Here is a 13,301-nt window from a genome sequence, read left to right on the forward strand (position 1 = left end):
AGTGTTCCAAGTTGAAGTAAGTAAGCTAGTAAGTACGATACTTGCATACAAATCTTTGCAAACATAATTTTTTATTTCTTTTTTAACAAATTTGTTGCAGTGAGATTACTGGATAATACAATAAGTGTATGGTTAAGTTTTTTAAAAACTGTCAAACCAATATATTTTCCAGTGCTTTCTCACCAGAAATGTATGAGTTCTAGTTGCTTCTAATGCCTACCAGCATATGGTATTGTCAGATTTATTTATTTAGTTACTTACTTATGTACATATTTATTTATTTATTTTGGATTTTTTGTTCCCTCAAGTAAGCTCTAGGCTCAAGGTAGGCCTTGAACTCATGACCATGAGAGCAAGAGTCACGTGGTCTACCAACTGAGCCAGCCAGGTGTCCCTGTTGTCAGTTGTTGTTGTTTTTTTTTTAATTAACCATTCTAGTAAGTATGTAGTGAAAGCTCAATATAGTTTTAATTTGCACTTCCCTAATGACTAATAATTTTGAACATTTTTCATGTACTTATTTGTCATCTGTGCATCTTTTTAGTGACATACCTATTCAAAATGTGGTCCATTATTTGATTAGGTTTTTTGTTTTCTTATGATTGAGTGTTGGGTACAAATTCTTTATCAGGTATATGATTTGTAAATATTTTCTTCCAGGCTGAAGCTTGTCTTTTCATTCTCTTAATGTCTTCCATAGAACAGAAGCTTTAAGCTTTGGTGAATTTCAATTAATTTTTTTTCTTTTATATATTGCAGTTTTGATGTTATAGCTAAGAAATCCTTGCCTAATTCATGTAAAATAGTGCAGGCTATTCTGCTGAAAGGCCAGACAGAGTAGAGCAGCCTGGAGGATGAGAGGCCCAGCTGCAGCCAGACTCCAAATCATCCCTGCCAGCCATGTGAGTGTCCACGCTTCACCCTGAGTCAAGGCTTCAGATGCAGCCCCAGCTGACAGCTTCACTGAATTCTCTTAAGACACCCTAAGCCAGAACCACTCAGCTAAGCTGCTCCTGGATTCCTGGCCCTCAGAAATGGTGTCTTCAGCTGCCAAATTTCGCAGCAATTTATTACATAGTAATAACTAATACAACCGCTACCACCTTAGTCCAAACCGCCATGCATGTTCACGTAGACTACCGAACAAGACCTCCTCAGCAGGACTCGTGCTGCTATCACTCCCTCCAAAACATAATTATCTATGCTGGAGCCAAAATGATCTTGGGAAAACCAGGAGCAGAGACTACCACTCACAGTTAAAGTTCAACAAAGACTTCTAATAAATACTAAGAATAAAACCCAAACTCCTACCAGGTATAGAAGACCATATATTTCTGGGTTTTCAGAGAAGTCTTTCTTGACCATACTATCATAAATATTTGTCCCTTTCTTTAATACTCTTCTTTTACATTTGGTCCATATCTTTCATTATCTAATTTTTTTTACATTATATTGCCATTTAAAATCTTTAATCAAATTTCATCAAAGATTACCGGACATGTTTCATGCCATGATTAGCTTTCTATAAACAACTTTGCTTTCTGTATACAAATCAATGTCAATGAAATGAAAAATAAAACCGTCTATGAGGAAAATAACTTTATTAACCTTGTTTCCAACTTTATTCCCAGACTTTGTCAGCATAATTAGCAGCAAAGAATGAATTGTGTCTAAGCAAACACTGAGAAGAGCTGGTTGTCCAAGGGACTTGGCCTTAAAAATATTAGAGATCTAGATTTTATCCATGAACAAAATGTTGAAAAGAAGTCATAATATAAAATAGCAGCTCCCAGTAACTTCCTCAAGTTTTATCTTCTTCAAGAAAATGGCTCAGCTCATTGGTCTGCTTCATTCTTGGAAGCCTTATCAAAATTCTCCACAAGATCTGGAACTTCATCATCCTCCTTCTCTCTGGGAACAAGGGGTGGTTTTCCATCCACACACTGTGTGGGCATAGCTTCAGCTAGTCTTTGTAAACTAGTCAAACTGTCTGCACCGAGTTGGTTGAAGATACTGGGTAGCATTTCTGTCAGCTGCTCTGTCTCAGTATGGCCTGCAATGGAGACAGTGTTCACCACCAGGGCTTCTCGAACTTTCAGGTTGTGAAAGTGGATTTCTGTTCCTTGGTTTGTGAACACATTCACTTCTTCAATACCAGAGATATTGTTTGCCCCTAACTTCTTTAAGGAGAACTTAAGCTTTTTATCATCTGCTCTAGTGTTCTATGAACCATCTTTCGGGGAGCAGTACCTTTCCCACCAATGCGTACTTGTGCTTGCAGTGTGATTAGTTTCTCCTGATTCATGATAGTTTCTTTGATCTTGCTGGAGCAAAAATGGGACCATGAGGGTGACGAGGGGTCTGTTTTTGTTTAATATTCATTTATGTATTTAGTGTTTATCATTCTTAACTAGTATGCAAGAGCCATACTTTGTGTTATCACTGTATATTGACAGAGCTATATCTTTTGATAAATATATGGATACATAGCTGACCCTTGAACAATATGAGCGTTAGGGGTGCTAATGGCCAGCACAGTCAAAAATCCATATATAACTTGGATTCTCCCAAAACTTAACTACTAACAGTCACCTGTGGAACAGAAGCCTTGTAATATAAACAGCCAACAAACATACTTTGTACATTATGAGTATTATGTATTGTATTCTTACAATAAAGTAGACAAAAATGGTATTAAGAAAATTGTAAGGAAGAAAAAATACACTTACAACCCTGAACTGTATTTACTGAAAAAAAAAAAATCCATGAATAAATGGACCAGTGCAATTCAAACCCATTTGTCCAAGGGTCAAATATATATGTATATCTATCATCTATCTATCTATCTATCTATCTATCTAAATATCTAAATATCTAATTATCTAATTATATATCTATCTGCCCTCTCAGTTCAGTAGCAGTAATGAGAAATAGTAGAAGACTAAGTTTTACAAAGTATTTTTTAAAACTATTCACAAGTTAAGGGCACCTGGGTGGCTCAGTTGGTTAAGCATCCGACTCTTGATTTTAGCTCAGGTCATGATCTCCAAGTCCTGGGACCGTGCCCGATATTGGGCTCCACAAACAGCAGGAAGTCTGCCTGAGATTCTCCCTCTCCCTCTGCGTTTACCCATTCTCCTCTGCTCAGGCTCTCTCTCTCAAATAAATAAACAAATATTTAAAAAAGGACTATTCATGAGTTAGACAGCTTGCTTTAATCTTCCCATTTCTCCTTGTGTGTATTGGAGAAAATTAGTAGAAATAGTATAGCATATCAGTATTGTTGGGAGCTCATTATAACTTTTGCACACATAGACTTCATGTACTTACAATCTAAAATAATCCTTTAACTTTTAGTCTTAGTGCTACATAGAAATTATCTTGTTTTTATAAAAATGCCATTGATTTTGAAAGGCAAAAACTAAGCAGTGGTAATTACAAGGGTTCTACTCACTCTATGTAATGTAGATAATGGCAGAAACTCAGATGGATGTCTACAAAAACACAGGTAGTTGAAAAGTATTCATAAAGAGAACAAAAGCTAATATTGTTTGGCCATTTGGAAGATTTTGGTAGTAGTGATAATGTTTCTATTACTCTTTCTACATTCATGATCATATTTGGAGCAGAGGAAAAGGATTTATTTCAGAAACTGTAGTCATAAAAGCATTCATGTGCTATTATAGAAATTCAAAATGACAACAGATGACATTTTACATATAGCACATTATGCCTAAAAAAAAAAAACAGTAAAAAAATCTCTCCTTGGATAGAATGAATGATATAGGAAATGCTAAAACTGTAGCCTGTTTGTGCTACAGCCTATAGCTGTCAACCTTCAGATGGAAAATGTATATGGCCTTTGTTTGAGTGCCTAGATTCTTGCTCTGTCATTTACTATCTATGTGACATTGGATCCATAACTCAACTACTCTGTTTTCTCAAAAAGAGCCTATGAAACTTATCTTTTACAAGGAGTCATAAGGTATTTCCATCCCTCTCCATAGGGCACTTTCACCCACCACCTGTGTCAGTAGCTCCCAAATTCAAAGCCATGCCAGTTCATTCCCAGCTATAGCAGCACCTGGCCCTTCATACCCCAGACTGAGCTCATCATTCACAGTCACCCAGGATACCCCAAGCAGCAGATGGCATTTCATCTTCCCCATTTTCTGGGCTTGAAATCTCTGCCTCTTCCCTGTTGCTCCTGTGTTCATTAACTCCTCACCTCTTACATCTGACTCTTTCTTTTTATTCTGTGACCATAGTTTAAATATACCAGGAGCTCAGGCCCTCCCTCTTCCTGAAAGAAAGGTGCATCTCATTAGAAAATTTTCTTTCTAATTCATTCCACAGGGTATTTAACAATGGAATTACCTACCAACCCCTGTCTTCATTACAACAAGCCCCCATATAAGTGCCAGAATGTCTCTTGACTGCTATGGTTTATAAAGTTTCCAGCTGTCCTAGGCCTTCAATACTGTCCCTTTACTCACTGATTCATCCATTTCTCCCATAACCAGATCAGAAGCTATCCATATTGACATAGCCCATAGGGACCAATGGTAGAGATACACATTAAACAAAGTATTACATATATAAATTTATAAATGTGGTAAGATCACTAAAAATCAGGTAGATCTATAATACTATGAGAGAGTAACACAGAAAACACAGCAGATCAGGAAAATCTGTGACAAAATGGTGATTGAGGGAATACATAACAGAGGACAAGAGTTAACTAGGTAAGAAGAGAAAGTGGGAAAGAGATATCCAGCAGAGGAACCTGCATGTGCAAAAGTCCTGTGATCAAGGAAACATGATCCATTAAGTAACTGAGGGAAAGTCCCGTGATCAAGGGAGCATGGTCAATTGAAGACCTGAAAAAAAGGCCAGGTTGATTGGGAGGGTAGACAATGAGGGGCATGGCCAGATGATGCAAGACCCTGCAGGCCATGTTTAGATGAAAGATCCCTGTCAATATTGTCGAACTTAAAATGTCCACTCAACAAAACTATTGGATTCCTCCACTTCATTCAACACAGTTCTTAATTTTGAAGCCCCCATGCCCACAAGGATATCTTCTTCTTTACCTGAATTGATCTTTCTGGGGGAATACTGTAAAGAGAGTTGATGAAGAGATGAACACTAGAGCCAGATGTAGATCATCCCTGGTACTGTCAACCAATTAGCTGGGTGATTTAAGCGAGTTTTCTAACCTCTCTAACTCTTTTCATTATCGATGAGAATGGGAATGTGCCTGAGATATTGGATGAGGTAATGAACATATAACTTTCATCCTATAGTAAATGCTTAAGAGATGTAGCTATGGGTGGTTCCTCCTTTCCTTCAAAGCACAGCTAAAATTTTCACCATGATAAAAATGTCTTTTCTGAGTAAAATAAAAACCATGAGTGACTGTGACAATTTCAGGAAAAGATCAGTTGAAATCTCTACGGTGCCAGGCAATGACAGAGGCATCTACTTGATGCCTAATTCAGAAAGATATCCATCTTGTAACCTCTCTCATCTCTCTACCTCTCGGCTCTTTCCTTCTGCCTCAGTAAATGAAGGCCAACTTCCAACTTCCACAGTGACAAGATCATCAGTAACATCCTCTCCAGGCAGGGCTCTGTGGGGAAATAAGGGGTTCTTGGAAAGATGCTCAACAAACCCCCACCTCTTCAGCGCTTCCTCCTCCGAAAGCCACTCAAATTCCTAGTGTGAGCTCTTCCACTGTGCCACCCACCCTTCCAAAGCTTCCTTCCCCAGTGCAGGCCTTTCCCTAGATGAGAGAGAGTAAAGTATTTCCCTTTCTCAACGGCATCATTATTTGATTGATTTATTTCGACAGAATTATTATCAAAAAGAGTTTTAGGATGAAAAATTCAACTCCTGATATAAAAGTACTTTCTGAATTCTAGGTAACTCCATATCTTTGATACACAAACATCATTTCACTCTAGGACATCTACCAGTAGACTAGATTCTCAAGGGAAACCAGTGTCCTTACTAAATATGGGCTCTTCTAAAATCACTTTCCAGTGTGGGCTTTGTTCTGGTTACTATGACTTGGAATAACGAATGAAACTTTTAAACACATGGTTCTAATATTAAATAGGAGTACTAAGGATCAGATTCTTATAAAAACAGTAAGTCAGGCTCTTGCTCTTTCTCATTCTCTCTCTCTCTCACACACACACATACACACACACACACACACACACACACTGTTTGTGGCATGATTATAGAGTTTAAAAGGCTCCAGTGGCTTCAGTACACTTGGGAGGCTGGGCAGACTGATCAGATGTGTAGTAGCATGCACTGTTGAATTAGTCTGTGTAAAAATAGACACTCCCACCCACTCACCATGCTGTTTCAAAGAACACACTTTGGGAAAACTCACAAAATGAAAATAACATGTCCAGAACACATCAGATTCTACCCTTTACATTAAAAATTCCTCAGAGAACTAAATCATAACCCAATATGCCCATATGAAAACACACACTAAAACAAATTTTATTATCCTGGTCCTTTTGTGCTTTTATAGGCCATATAAACCCAGCACTGGAAAGATTTTAGTTCCATTTTTTTCCTAAGATAGTAGACATCCAAGCCCCCCTTATTCACTTATGCAGTCAATTAAGGTTAGTCCATCCCACCAGGAGAGCATAACAATCATCTGGTCAAGATCATCACTTTCAGGATGTCCTGCTTGGACTTTCTTGGAACTACCATTCTCATCTTTTCCTGGAAGCCAACTGCTATTCAAATCTCAGAATTGCAGAATGACCCACTGGCAATGTGAGAATTTTTGAAAATTTTTTAGAAATTAAATTTGACTATTTCCCTATTTCACATGACTTAATAGCAATATAAGGAAACCGGTGGGCTTGACAGAAAATATTCTTGCTTTCCTAGTGACATGAAGGTAATTTGTTGACTGAGAGAAATTCTAGAAATAGTGTGGCTACCCTTACTACACAGATGTTACACGATGGTATGCAACATGAGTGACTCAATAGTCTGTAGTCTTTTAAGAACACTCAAAGCTCTGTGTTGGCTTAGACTCAAAAAGATACTATATCTGGTTTATGAGAAGTAAACCAGACAACATGTTCAAAGAAAGATCAAGAGACCTACAAAAGCTACAGACTCATTATGTGCCTAGTTAGCCAGGAGATTTTGGAGGGGTATGAGATAATATGCATAGAAGGACTTTGACTTCCCTATCAGAAGTGTAATACTAATTCATTTTTCCTGTAATGACGTAGATTTCTCAACCACAGCTGAACCAACCAATGACAATTAAAATCCACTAATCCTCTAGAAAACAATTAAAATGCCAAGACTCTAGCAATACAAGAGAGGTCTAATTTGATTTCTCAAACTTTGTTGGCACTCAATAGAGTAAATTCTTTCATACTTTGGGTTACATTATTTGCTGCAATGCCAATGGGAATTGCTTGTAACTTTCCCCATTTATGCACCTGATTTCACTTTAATCCTCATTTCCTCTTATATTAAACACTCTTCCCATAAAATCTTAACTGTCAAGGTCAAGATCTCAAACCCAACTATCTTCCCTAATCATCATTTTCCTTTGTAACTGGTTTCTAAATATTTCTACCTGGGTATGTTTTAGTTCATTTGTTCATACATTCATTCATCTATCCATGTAGTCAATAAACATTATAAAGTGCTTTCTGAGAAAAAAAAGTCAAGAAAACCAGTTTCCTTTACCTCAAGGAGGGAATGGCAATAAATCACTGCCCTATGTGCTGAGAAAGGCAAGCCTGCTATCCTTAAGGAGCCCAGAAATAGCACCTGTCAGATGTGGCCATCAAAGATGCCACCTGGAGGAATGGCATTTGAATTGAGTAGCAGAGGGCATTCCAGGTAGAGAGAACACAATGTTGGAAGTCACAGAGGTATAGGACCATAGCACGGTCTGTTCAGGAGGGAGCAATTTGTCCCATGAGGCTAGAGTAAAGAGCAAAGGTGAGATCATGAAGAAAGGAGTTTGGGCACCCTAAGGAATGTCATAGGGAGCTACCTAAAGGACTTTAACCAGGAAAGGATATGATCAGATTTCTAAAGCAGTATGTCCAAACCATTACACCCCTCACCCAATTCTCTGGTGTCACAATCTTCACAAACTCAGACTCTTTCTCACTGTTCTCACACCTCATTGACTAAGCACAAAATCTTATAAATTCTGGGTCTCAAATAATTGATGAATCTAATCCTTCTGCGATATCCTCTTCTGCTGCTGCCATAGGTGAAGCCCACATTACATCTTCCCTGGACAACTGCAAGGGCCTTTGGCAGCAAATACTGAGGACTAGCTCTCAAAAAGCCATTAGGGGTGCCTGGGTGGCTCAGTCGTTAGGCATCTGCCTTCGGCTCCAGTCATGGTCCCAGCGTCCTGGGATCGAGTCCTATATCGTGCTCAATGCTTCCTCTGCCTGCTTGTGTTCCCTCTCTCACTGTGTCTCTGTCTAATAAATAAATAAAATCTTTTTTTAAAAAAGCCATTAGCCACCCCTTTATCCCTTTCTTAGCCCCAACTATAGAGGCTGAAAGCTCAACTAGACAGTCGCCCTTATATCTAGGGGTGGTAACATGACTTGGCTTTGGCCAACAAAAGTAAGACATATAATGGGACTGAAAGATTTTCTTTAATGATAAAAGGAAATAGCCATTTGAAGAACAGAATTGTGTTTTTTGTTTTTTGTTTTTAACCTAGCTGCCATCCTACTTCCTGTCTGAATCCGGTAATGATACCTGGAACTCTGGCCAATCTGCTGAGGATAATGGAGGGAAAAGATAGAAATGCCTAGATCATGGTTGACCTCCTTGAATTGTTAAACCAGCACTAGAACTGCCCACCTCCAGACCCCTTGTTATGAGATCATTACACGTCCTTATCGTATAAGTCATTGTTATTCTGGCTTTTTGCATCTGAACAGATCTTAACTGATACATCTCCTAACTGGGGATCTGTCTCCAGTCTTTCCCTATGGTGACCCTACCCTGCCATTACAATTATCCTGCACATCCCATATCTGATCACATTATTTCCAGTCTAGAAACTTCTAAAGATAAGTCTCTGACTAAATAAACATCAGTACCTAAGCTCCTCACCCACCAAAGTCCCTATTGTCTTGACTCATTGAACATCACACTAGTGCCTAGGCATACTGTACCACTTTGGTTCTCTAACCTTTTGTATTGCTGTAGCTCATGCCTGGAATTCTTTCGTGCTCAACTCCTCACCTGAAGACCCCACAGACAGAGTCAATCACATTTTCCCCTGCACCTGAAAGTTGTGATAGACTACATTCTCTGGGGAGGAGGAACATATCTTCACCCTTTTAAACTTGACTTGCTTTGACCCATGAAGTCAGGGCAGAAGTTTTAAGAGTGGAGGTATGGTTGCCATGCTTTTGCTTTCCTGCCTCTGCAATGTTAAAGCAGGTGTAAAGGAGCTTCAGGAAGGCTGGGTCTCTGAGCACAGCTCCCTTAGTGACCGACATCGCACACAGAGTATGAGCTAAGATAGAGACCTTGCTGTTTTAAGCCAGGGTGGGCAAATGTTTTCTTTTTTTCCTTTCCTTCTTCTTCTTCTTCTTCTTTTTTTTTTTAAATTTGGGATCAGGGGAGAAAATGAGAGCATGAGAGGCTTGTATTAAAATGTGGGTATTTGAAAAGGTCAAGAAATGTGAAATGGTGGGTCTGCGAGCAAGTTCATTTCCAACAGATCCCCTCCTTCAGAGCCATTCTATAATGGGATAGTATAGTGTAGGTCTTACTTGACCTGCTGAAGCACTTAGAAATGACCTTGGCTATACTTTGCTTAGTGTGCTACTGAGTCAGGTCTGTTTCCTGTGTGGCATCCAAGGTTGCAAATAAGTGCAGAGGCAAGACCTGGACATGTTTCACAGAACAAGTCATTAAAATATACAGTCTTTTAAATGGAAACATATTTAGACATTAAAATTAAACACCATTTGTAAAACCACACAAACCTAAATATTAGTATTTAATATAAAGTTAGTACTTTCTACTCTGCTGCCTCATGAAGGCAAATTCCCAGCTAGTGTGCTTACTATAAATAATTGCACACCAACCTCAATTTTAAAACATCTAATTCATCTACATTAAGAAAAAGAGAAGAAGAGGGAAATTTTGATTTTTCTAAAGCTTTTTTGTCTGGTTACATTTTCAGTACATTTTGTCTCATGGATCTTAAACATCACTTGTCAATTCTGTGTATCTTTCCTGGGAGTAAATAAGCCTTCTAGCACAAGAGAAGAGAAAAATAAAATATGACAAGGCTGCCCCTTTGTGGTGACATGATTTCATACACACCCCAGCCTCTTTTTATAGGCTCTATGAATGGCTTTATTTCAACCTCCCAAAATATGGGCATCTTCTATATTTGGTTTCAAATTAATGCTAGGTTTTAATTTAACCACACCCATCATAAAAATAAAAGTTTCTAAAGTCAACATTTATACCAATAGTGATAGTGAAAAATATTTTCATCACTATTACATTTAAACTATCTTTAAGTCTTTAAGTGATATTAAGTCTCTTTGGATTATCTTTTTCATCATAAAATCATTTTATACTCATTGAAAAGGACAATAACACATCAACACCCTGTCCATGTAACTGTTTTAATGGAAAGAAACTAGATTAAGGTAAGATTCTGTTCTGAGGTATATCACTGATTCTTTACTTGAAACTAGAAAAATACTGCCTCATTTAATGCTAAAAAGTTTTAAAAGCTGAAAATAATTTTTAAGTTAGTAACACTCAAGTATAAGTCTAATAAATATTAACAATAAAAAGGCTGGGCAGAATGGTGATGAGGGGCAGGACAGAGAAAAATAAAATAAAAGTTTATTTATCCTTGTAAACAAAGTAACTTTTTTTCTGGGAGTCCTTCACAATTTGAGTACAAGCAAAAATACTTATGTTTTTAAAGATAAAGAGTATAATGAAAGTGGGATATTTTGTTATATCTAATGTATAGACTTAATAATGTAACTGGCCTGCCCATTGGGTTTAAAAGGTAGATTGACTGGGACTCATGGGTGGCTCAGTCAGTTAAGTGTCTGCCTTTGGGTTCAGGTCATGATCTCAGGGTCCTGGAACTGAGTCCCACAATGTTCTTCTTGCTCAGCAGGGAGCCTACTTCTCCCTTTGTCCGTTGTGCCCCCTGCTTGTGTGCTCTCTCTCTCTCTGACAAATAAATAAAACCTTTAAAAAAAAAAAGGTAGATTAATTATATGTGTGTATGTCTTCTAGCTCTCAAAATCTTGCTAAAATGAAGGGAAATAAATTTTCTTTAAGAAATTACTAACTCATAAGAACAATGAAAATGGGCTAGGTGACAACAGAGATAAGGATTTCAATGAATTTTTATAAGATGGAGAATATACCAAGCAGAAGTCCCAAACATGTGTCTTAGAATAAGAGGGCCAAAAGGGAGCCCATTCACCCTGTAGAGCCCAGTGTACCACACAAGGAGAAGTGAAGTTAAGAAAAGCTCAAAAGACAGAGTTAAGATCAAGTCCACAGGTCCCTCCCTACATTCACATACAACACTACTCAATAACGGAGTTCCCTCTGCCACTAGCAGAAAAAGGGAGATTTTCCAAAGACACTGACAGACCAGAAAGAAACAATGCAGAGTATGGATGAACCCATGAGCATTCAAGGAAAATCTATCAACTGAACATACTTCCCTGAGGCCCCTCTGTCCACACCATTCCCTAAATGACAGCAACAGATAGACATTGCCTCAGTCAAGATACTGGTGCTGCATTCTCTGGAAAAAGTTTGAATAATAACTTTGGGGGTTTCCAAAGGAGAAATGTCTTTGTGCTCTAATGAAGTCCACAGATGGCAGCCTTAGCTGGAACTCACGGAGCTTCCAAAGGTTTATTTAGTGTCTTTGTCAGCCCAGCATCAAAGACATTTGAGAAAAGTCTCCATTAGGAAAGAGAGATTGAGGGTGGGGTGGAGATGGAACCAGAAGATACAGAAACAATGCAGGGTGCTGAAGAGAAAAGTTTATATTACCCTGAGAGAGAATAAAATCAGGATTCCATGAAAATGAAATAAAGAACAAGATAAAAGGGGAAATTAAAATATGTGAAAATCAAAATTAAATATTCAATAGAAGTACTAGAAAATTAAGTTGAAGAAATAACTGAAGTAGAACAAAGAGACAGAACTGAAAACTAAGAGAATAATTACTTTTAAATTAGGAGATTATTTAGCATATAGATCCAAGACTAATAGGAATTCTAGAAAGTAAAGGAGAAGGGAGAAAAATAATGAAGAAATAAGCAGGAAAATTTCACAAGACTGAAGTTTTAAGCCTCCAATATTGAAGTACACACCTAGTTCCAAGTACACTGAATGAAGAGAGACCAACCCAAAGCTGCAGATGAAGGGAACAACCTAAAATTTTCTAGATAAATAAAGAGCTCATATATAAGTAATGGGAATTAAAATAGCATTGGCTTTCCAAACAGCAAAACTGGATACTAGAAGACTGAAGTAATGCCTTCAAATTTGAAAGGATAATGACTTTCATCTGAGAATACTACACCCACTCAACAGAGTACAAAGGTCCCCTAAAAATATTTTGTGACATGCAAGCATCCAAAAATTTTAAGAGCATTCCAGAACATTCTTTTTAAGGAAAGTACTGGAAGATACACTTCAGCACAACAGGAGAGTTAAAAAAGGAGAGTGTGTAAGTGATGAATCACTAAATTCTACACCTGAAACTAATATTACACTGTATGTTAACTAACTGGAATTTAAATGAAAGCTAGAAGGGAGGAAGGAAGGAAGGGGACAGAGAGAAAGAAGAAAGGGAGAGAGAAAGGAAGAAAGAAAGGAAGGAAGGAAGAAAAAAGGAAAAAAAGAAAGAAAAAAGGAAGGGAAAATCATAGGACATAAGAGAGATTCCAGTTAGAAAAGAAGCAAATGTGAGCTCCAGGACAATGGCCATACAGCAAACCTAAATTCAAATCCCACTGCAGCAAGCCACTGTCAGAATGGAGTATCCAGGAAAACAAAACTGAGAGCAACTGCCATGTTTGGCCACATGGAAACAGTACAGAGAGGGCTTTTATAATCTTTTTGGAAGACTTGGGAAGAAGAAATAATACCTACATAGAAAATTCAGAAAACAAACAAAAGAGAAGGCAATTATTAACTCCAAGAAAAACAAAAAGGTCTATGAGAAAGGAAAGGTGATCAACATTAGA

General features: G+C 37.9%; 1 protein-coding gene and 1 pseudogene across 4 annotated transcripts in view; both read right to left on the reverse strand.

The window, feature by feature from the left end:
- Nucleotides 1–13,301, reverse strand: part of NEK10 (NIMA related kinase 10) — a 215,596-nt gene that overhangs the window by 127,087 nt on the left and 75,208 nt on the right. The gene's annotated exons all lie outside the window — the stretch shown is intronic.
- On the reverse strand, nt 1,836–2,320 carry LOC116869610 (annotated as a pseudogene).

The sequence above is a fragment of the Lontra canadensis genome, unplaced genomic scaffold (assembly GCF_010015895.1).
Source record: "Lontra canadensis isolate GAN:19392208 unplaced genomic scaffold, GSC_riverotter_1.0 scaffold20, whole genome shotgun sequence".
NCBI lineage: Eukaryota > Metazoa > Chordata > Mammalia > Carnivora > Mustelidae > Lontra > Lontra canadensis.